This window comes from Heteronotia binoei, chromosome 5 (assembly GCF_032191835.1).
Source record: "Heteronotia binoei isolate CCM8104 ecotype False Entrance Well chromosome 5, APGP_CSIRO_Hbin_v1, whole genome shotgun sequence".
NCBI lineage: Eukaryota > Metazoa > Chordata > Lepidosauria > Squamata > Gekkonidae > Heteronotia > Heteronotia binoei.
In genome coordinates this window covers 139,431,089-139,439,614 of record NC_083227.1, presented here as the reverse complement: position 1 = coordinate 139,439,614, position 8,526 = coordinate 139,431,089, and positions in this window count along the sequence as shown.

Below are 8,526 nucleotides of genomic sequence, written 5' to 3'. Positions count from 1 at the left end.
CAATTGTATGCAGAATTACCCCAGTCTAAACACTTTTAATTCTGTGTAACGTTGCACTATAAATGTGCTAAAGTATTTTACAGTCTATAGCTTGTTCACCTAGCATACACTTGGACTCGAATGAAGCTTAACTATACACACTTGTTTACAGGTGAAGAAATGAAACCGAGAAAGAAAAATTTCTTAAAGTTTTCCATTGAGTATATAATTTAAAAAACTGGATTTTAATTTGGGTGTATGACACTGAGATTGAACTTTCTACCCACTGGACTTCTCTAGTTTTTTTGCTTCTTACAGAACTCATGTCGTTTTTATTATGTCCTTCATGTAGCCCTGAATCAAACAGTCACATTTCTCAAACTGATGCGTTCATTTGAAGGAACAGGTTAGTCAGATACAGAACTTACTCTAATTATATTCTAATTTCTATACAAACCATATCATTTATAGCACATTAAAACAGATTTACCAGTTTGAAAAATAGGAAAATACATGAACCATTTGAGAGTCTCTGGGTAAAAATAAAAGGAGTAAGACATAATCATGATATTATGGTGGGTGTCTGCTATAAACCACCAAGCCAGGCAGAGGACTTGGATGAGACACTCCTAGAACAGATTACAAAGTTCTCAAAGAGATAGAACATGGTGGTCATAGGAGATTTCAATAACCTGGATATCTGTTGGAAGTCCAATTCTGCTAAAAATGTAAGATCAATAAATTCCTGACTTGTCTTGTGGACAACTTCATTTTCCAAAAAGTGGAGAAGGAAACAAGGGAATCTGCTATCTTGGACTTGATTCTCACCAACAGGGAAGAAGTGGTCGATGAAATGAAAGTAGTGGGCGCCCTGGGTAGTTAGTGACCATGTACAGTCCCAGGGAAGGAAAAGCTGTACATAGACATATAGGTTGGACTTTAGAAAAGCAAATTTTGGCAAACTTAAAGTTATGCTGGATAGAATCCCATGACCAGAAGTACTTAAGGAGAAGGGAATTCAAGAGGGGTAGGAGTTTCTTAAAAGAGAAATATTGGATGCACAATTACAAATGATTCTTATGAGAAGGAAAAATGGGAGGAGCCTAAAGAAGTCAAGGAGATTCCATAAACAGCTGTCAAAGGACTTGAGAAATAAAAGACTCATTTAGGAAATGGAAGTAGAGCCTTATAACCAAGGATGAATATAAACAAATAACCAGTGCTTGTAGAGAGAAGGTTAGGAAAGCTAAAGCTGAGTATGAGTCTAGGCTAGCAAGAGATGCTAAAAACAACAAAAAGGGGGTCTTCTCTTATGTACAAAGTAAGAAAAAGAGCAAGGACAGGAAAGTGAAATTCTAACAGGTGATGAAGAGAGTGCAGAACTGCTCAATTCCTACTTTTCCGCACTCTGCTCTTGGAAAAAGGGGCTCAACATGGCAAAAACAGAGCATACGGTGAGGGAAGAGAGTTGCAGCCTAGGATCAGCACAGGGGTAGTACATAAAAATCTAGTTTGTTTAAATGAAACTAAGTCCTTGGGGCCAGATGAACTGCATCCAAGAGTACTAAAAAAACTTGTGAACATAATTTCTGAGTCTCTGGCCATTATTTTTGAGCATTCTTGGACAACAGATGAGGTGCTGGAAGACTGGAGGTGGGCAAATGTCCCCATCGACAAGGAGAAAAAGGAGGATCCAGGTAACTACTACTGCCAGCTTGACATCTATACCTGGAAAAGTTTTAGAACAAATCATCAGTCAGTCCTTGATCATTTAGAAAAGATGATTGTGATTACTAAGAGCCAGCATGGGTTTCTCAAGAACAAATCATGTCAGACTAACCGTATCTTCTTCTTCTTTTTGAGAAATGAAAGTTATTACCTTCCTGGATCAGGGGAATGCTGTAGACAGTTTATCTTGATTTCAGTAAACCGTTTGTAAGTTTCCACATAATATTCTTGTTGACAAGTTGGGAAAATGTGTTTGGATCCTATTACTATTAAGTGGATCTATAATTTGTTAACGGTTCCTTACCTTCTTATGTTTGTTAATGGTTCCTCAACCTCTTGGAGAGGAGTGGCAAGGGGAGTACCTCAAGGATCTATCCTGGGACCTGCTTTGTTTAATATCTTTATAAATGATTTGGATGAAGGAATAAAAGGAATCTTACTAAATTTGCAGATTATACTAAATTGGGAGGGACAACAAATACAGTAGAATGCAGAGTCAGGATAGGATGATCTTGACAGGTTGGAAAATTGGGCTAAAACAATAAAATGAACTGTAATGGAGTAAGGTTCTACATTTAGGTAGGCAAAATCAAATGCATAATTATAGGATTGGGGAGACTTGTCTTGGCAGTAGTTTGTATGAAAATGATCTAGGGGCCTTAGTGGACCGTACAGTGAACATGAATCAGCAGTGTAATGCCATAGCTAAAAAGGCAAATGTGATTTTGGGCTGTATCAACAAGTATAGCATCCAGATCACATGAAGTGATGGTAACACTTTGCTCTGGTTAGACTTCACCTAGAATATTGTGTTCACTTTGGGCACCACAATTTAAGGATATTGACAAGCTAGAAGAGGGCAATGAAGCTGGTGAGGGGTCTGGCCTCCAGAGATCAAGTCCTTTGAGGCAAGGTTGAACAAACGGATTCTATCTAGCCTGGAGAGGAACATATGAAGCTGCCTTATACTGAATCAGACCTTTGGTCCATCAAAGTCAGTATTGTCTTCTCAGAATGGCAGCGGCTCTCCAGGGTCTCAAGCTGAGGTTTTTCACACCTATTTGCCTGGACCCTTTTTTGGAGATGCCAGGGATTGAACCTGGGACCTTCTGCTTCCCAAGCAGATGCTCTACCACTGAGCCACCGCCCCTCCCCTAAGGAGTCAGCTGAGAGATGATTCGATCACCATCTTCAAGTACTTGAAGGGCTATCATGTAGAGGATGATGCAGAGTTATTTTCTGTTGCCTCAGACCAAAACCAATGAGTTGAAATTACTTGTGATTTCCCTGCATTGTGCAAGGCGTTAAGACTAGATGACCCTGGAGGTCCCTTCCAACTCTATGATCCCAGGTTGGGATCATCATAATCCATTCTTCCTGTTTGCTGAACACTCTGAAGCATTTACAGTGCTGTGACTGGGAACATCTACTATCAGCTACCACACTCCCTCTTTTTCGGGGGAGGGGGTAAGGCTGACGCGTGGGAGTCGGTGAACTAGGCGGCGGCCTAGGACGCCCGCTCCCACGGGGGCCTTCCGCCGCTGCCCTCCTCCCTCCCTCCCTCCGCGGCGCTGACTCCACTCTGCTCGCCCCGCCCACCACCGGCCTTTCCCTCGCCACGCTCCGCTCGGCCCTTCCCCGCCCGCCTCGCATGGTCCTTACCAGCCTCAACGGCTGCGCGCGGCTTCTAAGCGTTTGAAGATCCCGTGAGAGGAGAGTTCCCGCCCCCTCACTTCCGGTTCCAGGAAGGAGGTGCAGCGAACTCTCCCGCGGGCCCTTCAAGCGCGTAGAAGGCGCGCGCAGCCGTTGAGGCTGGTAAGGAGCAGCGGGGCGGAGTGCAGCCACAATGGAGGGAGGGCGACGGAGCGACACAGATCAGCCTGGGGTGGGTGGGTGATGGAGCACGGCACCCTCCACGGCAAAGCAGCACCTCAAAGGGAAAGCGGGAGGGCGCCCGCTCTTGACAAGGTTTTGCAAACCTCGGCAAGGTGGTGGTGGAAGGGGGGGGGGTGAGAGGGTGCCCGGCTCCCCCTGTGCGCAGCCTGATGGCGTCACCATGACGTCGTCGGGCCGCGCGCTACGCGCGTGAAAAAGTTTTTTTTTAAGGAAGGGGGCAAGGGGGGGGGGCAAATTTCGGCCTGGGGCGCTGGAAACATCAGCGCCGGGCCTGGGAGGGGGATGTTTGGAAGCTCACCTCAGCATCTCCTAGGTCTGAGGTGCAGAAACAGAGACTCCTCAGAACATGCTTGGTTGTGTGGCCTGTTCCATTGGAACCCAAATGTGTTCCTGAACTAAGATCACATTCCATTCACTTTTTGATATTCTTGATCCTGATATGAATATCCTACAGCACATTGCTCAAATTAGTTAAAGGCGCAGAAGATGGCAGTTCAGAGAAAAAGTATAGAAAAGGATTAACTAAACTGCAAAAACAGAATGTTGTATTTCTCTCCGGATTACAGGTCAAAGTAGATAATATTTAGGGTCGTGTTGTTGTTTTTTAAAGAAACCTGATACAAATTACAGTAATAATTTGTATCAGGTTTCTTTAAAAAACAACAACACAACCCTAAATACTATCTACTTTGACCCGTAATCCGGAGAGAAATACAGCTTTCTGTTTTTGCAGTTTCGTTAATCCTTTGGTATATGCTTTGGTGCCCCCTTGTGGGCAACAATTGTCATAGTAGGAGGTAACAACTATAATTTTTGTGACGCAATATTGTTGAAACATATATTTATGCCTTGTCTCTGTGCCAGCAAGTTTACTTACAACCAGGCCATGGTTAGAGTGAGAGATGGAGATGAGCTAATCAGAAATCCAGATAATAGTTGAATCCAGTTTATTGTTTCTGAGGGCACAAAGCTCTCCACCCACAAAGTGCAACTTTCTTGGCTCCCCTGTCCTGTGGCAGCACAGAATGTTTCCCTCAGATCTTGTTGCATGGATGCTGGGAGGGGTGCGGGGGTGACTTCTTTAGTAGAAGATTCTTCTCTATGGACAGTCAAGATGAGATAATGGAATCAAATTTAAAATCTGACTTAAAATATGCCATCAGACAAATGGCAGTGGATTAATGCAATGCAGGGTGGTATTGTTAGGGTTTTATGGAAGCTTTGAACTGTAAAGGTAATTTAAAGGGAATAATATTGTGTGTTTTTGTGGGTGTAACTGTATTGAAAGTACTTTGACAGAAATGTATTGATTTGATTTGATTTTTAGGCCATCCTTCTCGGAGAACAGACTCAGGATGGGTTACATCATAAAAGACAACGGTTAGAAACCAGTTAAAATATATAAAATCTAAAATTACAGAGTAGAGACTAAAATGGCAAGTTCTGCCTCACAAACATGGCCTGATGTCCAGGTCCAGCAGATCCTACAGCACTGGGATGGCATGAAAGGGGGGAGGCCAATGACAAGTGACGTTTACTGCCTCAGCTGAAAGCCTGGCAAAATAACTGTGTTTTACAGGCCCTGTTGAATTGAGGTAGTCCCAGCAGGGCCCGGATCTCCAGGGGGAGCTCATTCTACCAGACGGGGGCCAGGGTGGAAAAGACCCTGGCCCTCATCAAGGCCAGATGGATGTCTCTGGGGCCAGGTATCACCAAAAGGTGTTGATTCGCTGATCATAGAGACCTATGGGGCTCATACAGGGAGAGGCGGTCCCGAAAGTATGCTGGCCCCTGGCCTTATAGGGCTTTAAAGGTCAGTACCAGCATCTTGAACTGGATCCAGGACTCAATAGGTAGCCAGTGCAGTTCACACAGCACAGGATGGATCCATGCCCATACAGGAGATGACATCAGCATCTGTGCAGCACCACTCTGCACCAGCTGGAGTTTCTGGACCAGGGTCAAGGGCAGCCCCACATAGAGAGTGTTACAATTATCTAGCCTGAAAGTGACCATTGCATGGGTCACTGTGGCTGGATCGTGGGGGGTGAGATACCGGACCAACTGTCTGGCCCACCTCAGATGGAAAAAGGCTAATCTGGCAGTGGTGGTAACCTGGGCCTCTATAGTCAGAAAGGCATCCAGGAATACTCCTAAGCTATTCACCCCTGATGTGGGCATCAATGGAACCCTATCAAAGGATGGGGGCCTAATCTTTGATCCCAGCCCCCTGTAACCTGGGCACAGGACCTCAGTCTTTGATAGATCCAATTTCATCTGGCTCTGTTGCAACCAACCAGCCATAGCTTGCAATGCCCTATCCAGTTCCTCCATGGTGGAATCCAGGTGACCATCCATCAGCAGATAAAGCTGGGTGTCATCTGCATGTTGATCTCTGGATAATCTGGGCAAGGGGGCACATGTAGATGTTAAATAACATCAGGGAAAGAATTGCTTCCTGAGACACACCACATTGTAATGGGTGCCGCTGGGATAGTTTGCCCCTGAGCACCACTCTCTGGCCCCGACCTTTGATAAAAGAGACCAGCCATTATAAGGCCAGCCCCCTGATCCTCGTGTTGGAAGAGGCAGTGGGCCAACATTTCATGGTCGACCATATTGAATGTTGCTGACAGATCAAGAAGAATCAGCAGTGCTGAACTGCCTTGATCCAGATGCCTTTGGAGATCATCCGCCAAGATGACCAACCCCATCTCCATCCCATGGGCAGGGCAGAAGCCGGACTGGAATGGATCCAGGATGTCAGTGTCCTCCAAGAAAGCATGAAGCTGTGTTGCCACTGCTCTCTCCACTACCTTGCCCAGGAACAGCAAGGTCAAGATAGGGCTGTATTTTCTAGGACTAAAGGGTCCAAAAATGGTTTCTTCAGGAGAGGACGGATGACTGCCTTCTTCAAGGCCTTTGGGAATGCCCCTGTTGAAAGGGACAAGTTGATGATCTCCCTCAGGGGAGTTCGTATGATGTCAACACGGGCTTTAACCAGCCATGATAGACAAGGATAAAGGGGACAAGTGGTGGGTTTCACAGCAGCCAGGATCTTATCAACTTCATCCTGGGAGAGCAGGCTGAAATGGTCCAAAACTGGACCTGAAGATGGGCAGGGGGCTTTCAGTTCCATTATTGTATCAGTTGTGGCTGGAAGGTCACTGTAGTGTCTGCAAGAGTCCAGCAGAGTAATTAGATGGGAACTGAAGATAGGCAAAACATGTAGTTTATTATAGAATCTAACAGCCAAGAAAACAGACAGATAAATGACACACGCACAAAGCATACTAATAAAATACTAAGGTTAACAGGCTGCAGGTGTGTTAATTATAGCAGAAGCAATGCTTAAAGAAACATTACATCACATCTTCCCTCTCAGAACAAAAATAGACACTAGAACAAAGCAGTAGACAAGTGCACCTTAAAGACCAACTAAGTTTTATTCAGAATGTAAGCTTTCGTATGCTCTTAAGCAGACTTCATCAGACAAAATGGGAATAGCAAGCAGCAATACTTAATATACGGTAAGTGGGCAGTGTGGAATCATGGGAATGTTTTTTGCAGATTAAAAGAATCACCAATAGGGATTTTTAGCTGGGTAAATAGCATCGACCCGATGAACCAAACCCAAATTTTCACAAGCTATCCTACCCAAAATTGGGAGACAGTTATATAAAACAATAACTTAACTGTTTCTTTTCCAAAACTGCCTTCGACAATTGTCCCAAGAGGCTTTATTTTTGTCCCACCAAAGGCCACAAGTACTATATCACTCTTAGCCATAGTTTTCTGACCAGACAAGGCATTAAACATCTTCAATGGCAACACATTAACTTCAGCTCCTGTGTCCAACTTAAATCTCACTGCACACCCTCTTAAAGTATAGTGGTGTACCATCCTGGCTGCCTGAGTTGCAACATTGTGAGGCAGCACTCCAATGAACAAGCCATGTACATCCACATTATGATCTTGATGCCTCTTGGTCCATTTGGCTCTGCTGTTAACATAAATTGAATAAATAAATCCGCTCGCTGCCTAAGCAGGGAGGGTTAGGTGTGCATAACTGGGCCTTCAGGACAAAGTGGTCTGACCATAGCACCACATTCATGGCAATACAGTCCACTCCAATCCTCGAGACAAAGATAAGATCTAGCGTGTGACCTGCTTGATGTGTGGGAGCTGAAACAACTTGGGAGATCCCTAGTGCTACCATGGGGGACACCAGGTCCTTAATTTGACAGGTTGAGATCTCCAACAGGGATAGGGGTAGGTATATTTCAGAACAGAAGCAATAAATCCAAATTCAGAGGAAGAAATTCATATATTCCGCAGGCCCGTAGCCATGGGGGGGCTAGGCCCCTCCACCCAACCCCCCCTTCCAGCTATATGGCCCCTGCATTGCTCTCCCCCTTACCCCACTGCTGTTGACCCTGCCCTCCTCTGCAGTGCCTCCCCCTCCCTCCCACCCACCCCCCTGGTAAAGTGCCAGCTCTCGGCTCCGGGCTCTTTCAGAGACCCCCCGGCTGCCGACCAGCGGGAAAAGCGGTGCTGAGGCCGACGGCTTCTCTGTCGACTTTCCGGCACATTCAGCACTGGAGCGCCGGCAGTGGGAAGGACTCACTGCCAGTGCCCCAGAACTGAGCATGCTGAGAGCACCGGAAAGCCGACAGAGAAGCCGCTGGCCTTAGCGCAGCTTTTCCCACTGGTTGGCGGCCGAGGGGGGGCCTCTTTGAAAGAGCCCGGAGCCGAGAGGCAGCACTTTACCAGGTGGATGGGTGGGAGGGAGGGGGAGGCGCTGCGGAGGAGGGCGGGGGCCTCCTTGAAAGAGCCAGCGCTTTACTGGGAGGGTGAGAGGGGGAGGGCCGTGGAGGAGGGGGGGGTCTGACGAAGCGGAGGGGAGATTGGGGGACACCAAAG